The sequence below is a fragment of the Mesoplodon bidens genome (genome assembly GCF_964165515.1).
Source record: "Mesoplodon bidens genome assembly, chromosome: 2".
NCBI lineage: Eukaryota > Metazoa > Chordata > Mammalia > Artiodactyla > Ziphiidae > Mesoplodon > Mesoplodon bidens.
The window spans coordinates 162,390,739-162,402,751 of record NC_138177.1 but is presented as its reverse complement, the minus strand read 5'-3'; the positions used below and the strand labels follow the sequence as shown (position 1 = coordinate 162,402,751).

The 12,013-nt window shown below is 37.6% G+C and overlaps 1 protein-coding gene across 16 annotated transcripts in view; it reads right to left on the bottom strand.

Moving 5' to 3' along the window:
* PUM1 (pumilio RNA binding family member 1) overlaps positions 1-12,013 on the bottom strand; it is a 130,165-nt gene that overhangs the window by 110,270 nt on the left and 7,882 nt on the right. The window lies entirely within an intron of this gene.

The following is a 12,013-nucleotide window of genomic DNA, read 5'->3' as shown; positions in this document are numbered from 1 at the left end:
AAATCTTAACTTCCACTAGTGAGAAAATTAAGGCAAAGGGAAAATGAAAAGAGCCTACTTTATAAACTGTATGCAATTAAGTCCTATATACTTATTATAAATAAGCCATAAATTTAGTTCTAACCTCTCATTAATGGTTAACAAAAACAGAGAAATTAGTAAAAACTCATACTGCCTATCAAACTTTTAAAAAAGCACAGCTCAAGAAATTATTATCCTTGTTATTAGAGATGAGATGATTTACATTTTTTAAAGTTTTGAATAAAAACACTAGATGGACATGTTACAAAAGGTAAACTAACAGATTCTGAAAGTTGAATTATAGTTGGGGGTTGGTTGGGTTTTGGTTTGTTTCTAGGGTATTTTTATTTTTAAAATTTTAAAATTATCTATACTTTCCAAAATGTTTACAATGAGCATTTACTGATTTTTAGAATTCAAAATACCTACAATTCATTATTTTTAATGGAGGGAAAAAAACATTTTATTTGATTTTTAAATCACTGTTTATTAGGATACAGAGAACGGAATTAGGCCATGGAAAGAGTCCTTAGTTCACTTACAATATTAAGAAACAAAATTACATTCATCACCAATAGAAATGACTCGTTTTAACAGATCTGCAAAAGTAGTTGATATATTTCTAGATGTAACGGAAATAAACTCTAGTGTGGTAACAAAGGTGATCTATATTATTAATCTAACATTTCTCAAGTTTGAACAGTTCATTATTACAGTTACAATGTAAATAGTTGGCATAGGAGATAGGAGCTCCCTTATCTAAAAGGTCTTCTGCCAGGGAACCTAGTAAATGTCTTCCTCCATTCAGCAGGCTTGAAGCTAACCTTCACTCCTCCTTTGTTTCAACATTCTATTGTTTGTAGTATGTAAGGGAATAGGAATTCTCAATGAGTAAGTCTATCCAGATAAATCACTGAAACATAATTAAAGAGGGGAGCTACCAAACACATCAAATAGCTCATTCTGGACTTCATGAGCCTGAGAGAGAACATAATACATAAATCCAAAACTATATCTGTGGGAGAAAATATTTTAATAGAATTCTATCTCTTCTGAATTAGAAAAAAAGCTAAAGATGTACTAATCAAGGTATCAGTGATTCTTTTTTTAATACTAGAAGTGAAATTTTATTTTATTTTATTTATATATTTTTTTACATCTTTATTGGAGCATAATTGCTTTACAATGGTGTGTTAGTTTCTGCTTTATAACAAAGTGAATCAGTTATGCATATACATATGTTCCCATCTCTTCCCTCTTGCGTCTCCCTCCCTCCCACCCTCCCTATCGCACCCCTCTAGGTGGTCACAAAGCACCGAGCTGATCTCCCTGTGCTATGTGGCTGCTTCCCACTAGCTATCTATTTTACATGTGGTAGCGTATATATGTCAGTGCTACTCTTTCACTTCATCCCAGCTTACCCTTCCCCCTCCCTGTGTCCTCCAGTCCATTCTCTACATCTGCATCTTTATTCCTGTCCCGCCCCTAGGTTCATCAGAACCATTTTTTTTTGAGATTCCATATATATGTGTTAGCATACAGTATTTGTCTTTCTCTTTCTGACTTACTTCACTCTGTATGACAGACTCTGGGTCTATCCACCTCATTACAAATAGCTCAATTTCGTTTCGTTTTATGGCTGAGTAATATTCCATTGTATATATGTGCCACATCTTCTTTATCCATTCATCCGATGATGGACACTTAGGTTGTTTCCATCTCTGGGCTATTGTAAATAGAGCTGCAATGAACATTTTGGTACATGACTCTTTTTGAATTATGGTTTTCTCAGGGTATATGCCCGATAGTGGGATTGCTGGGTCATACAGTAGTTCTATTTTTAGTTTTTTAAGGAACCTCCATACTGTTCTCCATAGTGGCTGTACCAATTCACATTCCCACCAGCAGTGCAAGAGTGTTCCCTTTTCTCCACACCCTCTCCAGCATTTATTGTTTCTAGATTTTTTGATGATGGCCATTCTGACTGGTGTGAGATGATAAGATATCAGTGACTCCTAACCAAGAGACAGAATACAAGGGAGGAGGCAGAGCTTAATAAACTTTTAATACTACATACAGTGTTATGTATTTTGTGTGGTTTGTTTAATTCTTTACAGAATTCCACCTAATGTTATGCAAATAGTAAACCTTCATTTGCTCTTTTTTGAGAACAGCTACTATCTTTAGTTTCTTACCCTGTTGTTTGTATTACTGTGAGATCATGAACCATGGAAGTTTTCCCTCTTGGGGTTGAGAGGGACTTCAGGTATAACAAATTTATTAGGTTTTAAACTTGGAGACTGTGGGTGCTGTAGAATAATGTTTGAAATTGGATTTTTAAAAAATCAAAACACATGTTTTTATTTCCTACATTAAAAATAATGGCTTTTAGGAAATTTTGAACTCTAAAAACAATAAATCCTCACCGTAAACAGTTTGGAAAGCAGGGACAACAAATTACAAAATGGTGAATGAAGCCTATTAAGAAAATTAAATCAGGGAAGGGAGACAGAGTTGCAATTAAAATAATGTTGACAGAAAGCCTCACTGAGAAGGTAACATTTAAGAAAGGACTGGAAGGAGGTAAAGGAGCAACTTTCATAGACATCTGAGACAGGAGCACTCAAGCAAATGGAACTGCAAGTCAAAACCCTGGGGTATAGGGCATGCCTGTGATTCTAGAAATAACAAAAATTGCTTTAATGTTATTCCAAATACCATTAAAATACAACAAATAAAAGTCTAGACCTAGGCAAAAAGCAGATCAGTGGTTGCTGCTGGGAGGAATTACAAAAGGCCAACAAAACTTGCAGAAGATGGGAACTGTCACTATCTTGATTATAGTGATGGTTTCACAGATGAATACTTTGATATTTCAAAACTTAACAAATTATTCATTTAAAATGGGTGCATTTTATTATGTCAATTACACCTCAATAAAGATTATTTTTTTTAAAAAATGAAAACTTCTAACCCTAGAGCAAGAATAAACATATCAATAAAACAAATGAGTCAAAACAGATCCATATATGGGGAGACTTAATTTATTATAAACGAGGTCTTTCAAATCAATAAATAGTGCTAGGATCAGTAGCTACCTATCTGAGGAAAAGTAAAATTACATCATTACTTCCTGCCTACAAAATATACAGAAATAAACTCCTGATTAATTAAAGATAAAAATATAAAACTAGAACTATAAAAATATTACAAGAGGGCTTCCCTGGTGGCACAGTGGTTGAGAGTCCGCCTGCCGATGCAGGGGACACGGGTTCGTGCCCCGATCCCGGAAGATCCCACATGCCGCGGAGCGGCTGGGCCCGCGAGCCATGGCCACAGAGCCTGTGTGTCCGGAGCCTGTGCTCCGCAACGGGAGAGGCCACAGCAGTGAGAGGCCCGCGTACAGCAAAAAAAAAAAAAAAAAAAAAATATTACAAGAAACACAGGAGATTGGGTAAGGGATGACCTAAGAGCATAAAGATAAAGAAATCAAAAGGTACAATAAACACAGTTAAAAGACATATAAAAACAGTTTTGTAAATCTAGGAAAATATTACAGAAAAAAAGTGGTCAAAGAATACTCATAAGGTGTTGATGGAACTTTAAATTGCTACAATCTATCTGGAAAACAATGTGGAAATATGTATCAAAATTTTAAACACATTCTTTTGTTTGATCTGTCACTTTCACTTCTCCAAATATATTCTAATACAAAAATATAACTGCAGTATTGTTTACTACAGCATTGTTTAGAATGTCAAAAGCTGAAAAGAACCTAAAAGTCCATCAAACTGGGATAAATCAGTCAAATTATTGTACTTCCATATACTATGGCCCTTAAAAAAAATATAGACGTATTTACTGACCTAAAAGGATGACCACAATGTATTAAGGAGGAAAAGACTACCCTGCAGCATGTGTGTGCCTGGGCTATGTATGCATGTAATATATTTAGAGAGAGAGCGAATGATCCCATTTAGTTTAAAACTACAATGCATTCATGTATCTGTTTATATATGCACAGAAAAAGTCTGGAAGGAAATGAACCAAACTGTTAAAAGTAGTTAACTCTAAAAAACAAATTACTGACATTTTTTAGAACAATCATGTACTATCAAAAAGTTTACATTTTAGACAGAAAGTAGATTATTGGGGACTTCCCTGGTGGTCCAGTGGTTAACAATCCACCTTCCAATGCAAGTGACTCAGGCTCGATCCCTGGTCAGGGAACTAAGATCCCACATGCCGCGGGGCAACTAAGCCCACGCGCCACACAAAGAAGAACCCGCGCACCACAACGAAGACCCAGCACAGCCAAAAAATAAATAAATAAAGTTGTTGTTTTTTTTAAGTAGATTACTGATTGCCTAGGGATGGGGGGGTAATGACGGAAGTGGAAAGTGACTAGGAATGGGTACAGGTTTTCTTTTGGGGGTGATGAAAAACGTTCCCTTTGATTGTGGTGATGACTGCACAACACCGAATATACTGAAAACCACTGATCAGTACATTTTAAATGGGTGAACTGTATGGTGTGTGAAAGGTATCTCAATAAAGCTGTTTTACTTTAGAACAAAATCCATAACCAAAATATAGAACAAAAATTTTGCAACCTAATATTCACACTGTACTTTATACTATGTCCCAACGGAAACCTTAAACCCAGACAGCAACTGTTAAAAAGCTTCAAACAGGAAAAATCAGTCACTATTCTTAAGAGCAGTTAACCATTGACAACATAGGGGTAAATTACAACCTTCATTCTATCTTCTTTAGGATACTATCCTTCTTGAACTATCCTAGTAGATAATATTCCCTTCTGAGAAAAGGAATGAACTTTCAAAATGTATTAGGTTGAAACAATATGGCAGTTTCCCAATACATGATGTGACTATGAACAAAGTTTCAGTGTCTTACAAATTAAGGAAAGTAAACTTTGTTCCTACAGCCACTTCTGTTTGCCTAGCTCTGATATGGTTTCAAGAACTCTCCTCTCCCTATACCCACCCCCCGCCAAAAAAAAGCATAAAAGCAGAGTTGATAGGAATTACTTTAAAAGTTCCTTAATACAACCCTCCAATAAATGCTTACTGGCTCCTTATCTTCAGGCCCAAGACCCTACATTCTGTTACATCTTACATCCTAACAATTCAAAATGACTCTTCAAAATAAAATACTCTACTCAGTAAGTCTCTTCAACAAGCCCTGATGACACAATGTATTCATTCATCATTTATACGTACATATTATTTGCCAGGGGCTAGAGATGTAAGGCTCAAAGACTCTGTAAGAAGAACCATCACAGCAGGTCTTAACAGAGGTGGACATGAAGATAACCCGGGAGTTGTTTTTAAAAAATACATAAACTCCACCTCATCACTGGATATTTTGACTCAGTAGGTCTGGACTTAAGCCCAAGAATCTGTTTTGAAACAGATTACTAGCACCCAATGGTGAAGGAAAAAGTAAATATTTAACTCCAATACTGGGAGCCGAATGCTTCAATAAAAATGTGTACCAAATGATGGTAGCACCAAAAGAGGACACCCAACCTACAAGAAAAGAGGTAAGTAAAGGAGAAGGTTTATCAGAGATAAAGATACTTTAGTTGAAGATGAGGAAAGTGGCTAAGCGGATGAGGAAAGAAGGAGATTCCAAGCAGAGAAAACTACATAAATGAAAATAGCACAACTACACTGAGGAATTGCACAAACTATAAAAAATAGCATGTGTGTTCAGAAAATTAGGATACTTCAATAAAGCTGAAGTGGAGTGCCAGTAAAGACTGGAGAGGTAAGCTATCTCAGAACACGAAGTATGTACACCACACTATGCTGAGGAGATTGAAAGTTAATTATTCTAAAAGCAACCAAAAAGCCAAAAACAAAATTTAGGCAAGGATGAGACATAAGCAGATTCGTGTCTTCAGAAATAACAATTTGGCAGCAACACAGAAAACAGCCAGAAGGAAGAAAAGAGGGAGGGTGCAAAAAAAGTCAGAAGACTACTGTAAATGTCCAAGCAAGAAATATGAGCCTATCCAATAAGGCAGTACGGATACAACCTTGGAATTGTTTGAGGCAGGAGGCAAGAATCTAAGATTCCTGGGTTGCCTGCAATGGAGATGCCACACACAGAAATAGGATATAGGGAATGAAACTAATGAGTTCAGTTTTGAAGGTCATCTGTTTGAACATGCCATTTACTGAGCATCTATTATGCATCAAGTACTGGGATCCTATAATTAGACGTGCAAACTAAACTTTTACTGATGTCCCTAAATTATAAATATATGAGCAACAAGTAGTTTAAAATGTGTGAAAATGTGTAAAAGAGGCCAGTGTGTGTGTGTTATGGATAAGCTGACTACTCCATGATGAACAGTAAGGTCTCCAAACAGATTGGTCTTGTGGAAAGAGCGTGAGCTAATCACCTTAAAACACGGCATCTCATTTTTCTGACCCTGCATTTCCCCATCTATAAAATGGAAATAATAAAAAACAACATAGAGTTACTGGCGGTTCAAATCATATATAAAAAGACTAGATCAGTTCTGGCACACAGCTTACGGAGTACATGTCCATAAAACTTACAGATGCAGAAAAGTGCTCAATACTAAAATAAAAGTACCTCTAGATCTCATTAGACACACTCAACCCATCCTAACAACCTCAGTTCAACACACTCACTAACATTCTTTTAATTAAAACAGAGATAATTAATGTAAAGGAAACCACTGCACTGGAAAAAGAGTTAAATGATTTCTAAGATCTTTTTCTTTCATTCATTCATTTATGGCTGTGTTGGGTCTTCGTTTCTGCGCGCGGGCTTTCTCTAGTTGTGGCAAGCGGGGGCTACTCTGTTGCAGTGCGCGGGCTTCTCATTGCGGTGGCTTCTCTTGCTGCAGAGCACAGGCTCTAGGCATGCGGGCTTCAGTAGTTGTGGCATCGCGGCCTCAGTAGTTGTGGCTCGCGGGCTCTCGAGCACAGGCTCAGTAGCTGTGGCGCATGGGCTTAGTTGCTCCGCAGCATGTGGGATCTTCCCAGACCAGGGCTCGAACCCGTGTCCCCTTGATCAGCAGGCGGATTCTTAACCAGTGCGCACCAGGGAAGCCCCTAAGATCTTTTCCAACACCAAAATTCCACTGGAAATGTATCAATTCACCAATTCGCTTTCATTCAATATGGTAAACCAAACTCTTAACAGAAGGTATAAAATTTGTCTTTTTTCTTTTTTTAACATATAAAATTTTCTGGGTTTAAGTTCTCTGGCAGTTCAGCGGTTAGCACCAGGCACTTTCACTGCGGTGCACCCAAGTTCAGTCCCTAGTTAACTAAGATCCCACAAGCCACACAGCGCAGCCAAAAAAAAAAAAAAATTCAGGGTTTGAAATTTGTAAAAATTCAAAATGTACAAGAAACCGAATTACCTATAATCTCCCCTCCCACATAAATAAAAGTAATATTTTGCAATATTTCCTCACAGTCCTTTTTCCATGTACATCACTCTTAATGGATACACAGAGCTTACAGCCTATTTTCTAGATAATAAGTTAATAAAGGAACTGTATCTATAAAATTATTCTCACCTGATTTGTTTCTGCCACCCAAACACACGACAGCCCCATCTTAAAATTCATTTCAATACAGACACTCACTGAAATCCTCATTTTGAAACAACTTTCTTTATAATTCCTTCCTCCCTTCATGAAACTGTAAGTTTCTCTGGAGAAAGAACAATATATTAATTTCATTGTTCTGTATTTCACTAGGCTTCTGACCTAAATAAGCAGTAGCTCCCTAATTTGGCCAATTGGGGAAAAAAAGAACCATCTGAATCAATAAATTCTTAGCAAATTAAAGATTATTTTTTACTTAACAGCAGATACGGTGATTTTAAACACATATGATAACTAGGATTAAGTTAATGAACCATTCCCTTGTTAAAGTCCTTGGGGAAACTTTCTTTAATAGAGAAAAATTATTTGTCATTAGCAGATCAATTAACTGTATATTCATGACATCTAAAGAACATAGCTCCCTGAAAACACCTGTTCTTTATAATGTAAGCATTCCTCTTCCCGGGGTTGTAAACAAGTTTATTTATGCTGTTAACCTGAAAACACATTCTTCATAGATAAAGAAGAAAGTTGCCGTTAGCCCCAGTAAAACTTGTCACTTGGAAAAATTCCAATCCATGGTGTAAAAGCTGTAGATAAAGTAACCTCCAAACTATTTCTAAAAAGCACCGGCATTAGTGAAGAAATCTGCATTATTTTTGTGCCTGTATATTAGACTTATGTACCTTTAAAAATCTTTAGGTACCCAAAAGAAATGAAAGTATATGTCAAGACAAAAACTTGTACACGAATGTTCACAACAGTACTGTTCACAATAGCCAAAATGTAGAAACCACCCAAAGGTCCATCAAACGGATAAATGGATAAATAAAATGTGCTATATATCTATAAAACAGGCCATTATTCAGAAATAAAAAGGAATGAGGTACTGATCCATGCTACAAGACAGATGAACCTTTAAAACACTGTTAAGCGAAAGAAGCCAGTCACAAAGGACCACATACTGTATGATTCCATTTATACGAAATGCCCAGAAGAGACAAATGCATAGACACAGAAAGGAGACTGGTGGCTACCTAAGGCTGGAGAGTGACTGCTACTGGTACAGATCGTGAGGAATAATGAAAATGTTCTAAAATTGATTGTGGTGATGGTTGCACAACTCTGCGAATATACTAAAAACCAATGAATTGTACACTTTAAGTGGATGAATTATATATCAATAAAGCAGCTATAAAAAATCTTTAGGGACTTCCCTGGCGGCGCAGTGGTTAAGAATCCGCCTGCCAATGCAGGGGGCACGGGTTCCAGCCCTGGTCCTGGAAGATCCCACGTGCCACGGAGCACCTAAGCCCGTGCGCCACAACTACTGAGCCTGCGCTCTTGAGCCCACGTGCCACAACTACTGAAGCCCACGCGCCCAGAGCCCATGCTCTGCAACAAGAAAAGCCACCACAATGAAAAGCCTGCACACCGCAGCGAAGAGTAGCCCCTGTTCGCCGCTACTAGAGAAAGCCTGCACGCAGCAACGAAGACCAAACGCAGCCAAAAATAAATTAATTAATAAGAATAAAATAAAATAAAGAATTAAACAGGAAGTGCTTTTAAAAAAACATCTTTAGGGCCCCCAATTTCCACAAACCTAAAAGAGTTTTCCTAATGAGATTCATAAAAACACTAAGAAAGGTATTTTAACCATAAAAGAGCATTTACTAAAGGCAATAAATAGACAAATCCACGTATGCTAAAACTTCTGAAACTATTAACACGCAATTTAAAAACAATACTCAAAAAATATTACATGAAAAAAACATGACGAGGGCTTCCCCGGTGGCGCAGTGGTTGAGAGTCCGCCTGCCGATTCAGGGGACACGAGTTCATGCCCCGGTCTGGGAGGATCCCACATGCCGCGGAGCGGCTGGGCCCGTGAGCCATGGGCGCTGAGCCTGAGAGTCCAGAGCCTGTGCTCCGCTATGGGAGAGGCCACAGCAGTGAGAGGCCCGCCTACCACAAAAAAAAAAAAAAAAAAAAAAAAATGACGAACACTCCTCTTCAACTGCAGGTTTTACCACCAACGCCATGTACACCCTTCAGCCTGAGTTCTTCAATCAAGTTTCCAAATATTAAATTCACCCAACCTATTGCCAATCACTGACCACCACTTCTCACAATATTCGTAGCAGGGGGCAAAATGCCAGAGCATTCTACTGAGCTGAAGCCACACTCCCATTTACAGCTCTTTATTACATCTAGAAGATACAGAAAGTGAATGTAAAAATTAGGGAAGAAATCCCTCAACAACAACAACAAAAACTCTTACCCTATCCTCAGCACTTAGTACTCTTGGCATTGTGTTAACCGTCAGTCCTGTGTTCCTCTATGAGTGTTAAGTCGTTTCCCAAGAGTGAATAGATTCTAAGCAAGAGCTAGAACATTTTTTTTTTAAGTTTTTCCACAATACCCAGAAGCGTAATTCTGTACTCAGGCTCAGCCTGCAGAAAATATTAAGCAAATGCTGTTGCCCGAGAGAAAATGGACACATGCACAAAAGATGTGTCTCGTATGCAAGTACAGAGAGGTGTGATGAAAAACAATATCATATCACTTTATGATTTACAAAGCACTTTCAACCACATCCAAAATGAAATCTGAAACACACCTCTTCCTGAGAACTACTGTGTTTTTCTCTTACTAAGAATCTCATGATTCATCCCATTTCCCTCTTTTCTCTGGCCACACCCAGAGCAGATTCTATAACCCACCACTCTGGTATGTATTTCTAAATTCTACATTTACCCCTTTCAACTTCCTAACATACCCTTATTTTCCCATTACTGCATCTCATTACCACCTATCCTATAAATTTTTTCCTAATTCCACAAGAAAAACCTTTTGAAACAAAACAAAGATATATCATAAACTGCTGCAAGGTGCCATCTCAGAGGCATATATAATCTAGTATCACACAGCATTAGAGAATGAATTTTTTTTTTACACTGGAATCTAATCCTTAACACTGGAAAATCATTCTTAAAGTTATAGTCAAAGAAAACCTGCTGATGATCCTTTTGAGCAAGTATGTAACATTTTAAGTCTCTGTGAACTCCAAATATAATGAAAAAGGCTCCAAGAGTACAAGTGAAACAGAAAACATTGAAAAACATGAAAGCATTGATTACTCAGCTTTAAAGCATGTTAACTAAATGCCACTGGCCCAAATGCTGAGGAATCTAAGCAATCTACCCAGAAAGAAAAGAGACGCATGGTCTAACAGAGTCAAAGAGCAGGGACAACAGAAAAAGATCTCCTGGGAATGAGGAGATTCTCAGTATGGGAATACTTGGGTTCCCTCCCAGTTTAACATAGTATTTATTAATTATAAAGTGTAAGGATTAACTCACAGCTACAGGAGATTAAGAAGGACAGACATGTCAGGATACGACCAGAAGACAACGTTACTAAGTGGAAAAAACAGGGGGGAGGGGTGGTACAAATAATAGAGTCAGAAAGAATTTATCCACTGAATTCTGCCTGGCTATCTAGAATATCTCCCACCAGCTGTCAATCTGTGGTGGATACTGATAACACCTAGCGCCAAAAGACTACTAACAAAAGCAAGAAAACTCTGGAGTTGTCCTCTAAGTTTCCTTTCTCCCAAAGCAGAGTTTTTAACCTATCTCTGCCCCTTAAAATCTAGTACAAAGGCCACAGTTCAACTGATCAACCTTAAAATTTTTTCCCTATTTCACCACACACACTATCTCACAACAGTTTACAGAGAAAACAGATTTCACAATGAGAGAATAAAATATTCACAAGTCAAAGACCTGACCCTGGCTTTCACATGCTGAAACCTTTAGAAAAGATCTGAAGTTATAAAAATTACTGTTAAAATATATATGTAAGTTTTGTAAGCAGCATTTTTAAATAGTATTATTTACTTAGGGAGACGTGTTTTCCTGTTTTTTCTTTTTTGGCCGAGCCACACAGCTTGTTGCGGGATCTCAGTTCCCCAACCAGGGACTGAACCTGGGCCCAAGCAGTGAAAGCGCCAAGTCCTAACCCACTGTACCGCCAGGGAATTCCCTCTAGTGTTTTATACATAATATCTTGATCCACATCCACTGTCTTGTTTACTATGAGTAAATTTTACAGGCCAAAAAAGAAAAGAAAAATTCATGGTACTTCTTTCCCTCACTCCCCTCCAAAGACCTCAATCTGGCCCAAAAATGAGGACTTTAAAGATTCTAACTGTACCAAATACAATAATTTTATGTATTAAAACAAGTGATACTTAATATGTTTATATTCTTAAGGTAGAAAAGACAAATACAGAGGACTTCCCTGGTAGCCCAGTGGGTAAGACTCTGGGCTCCCAATGCAGGGGGCCCGGGTTCAATCCCTGGTCAGGGA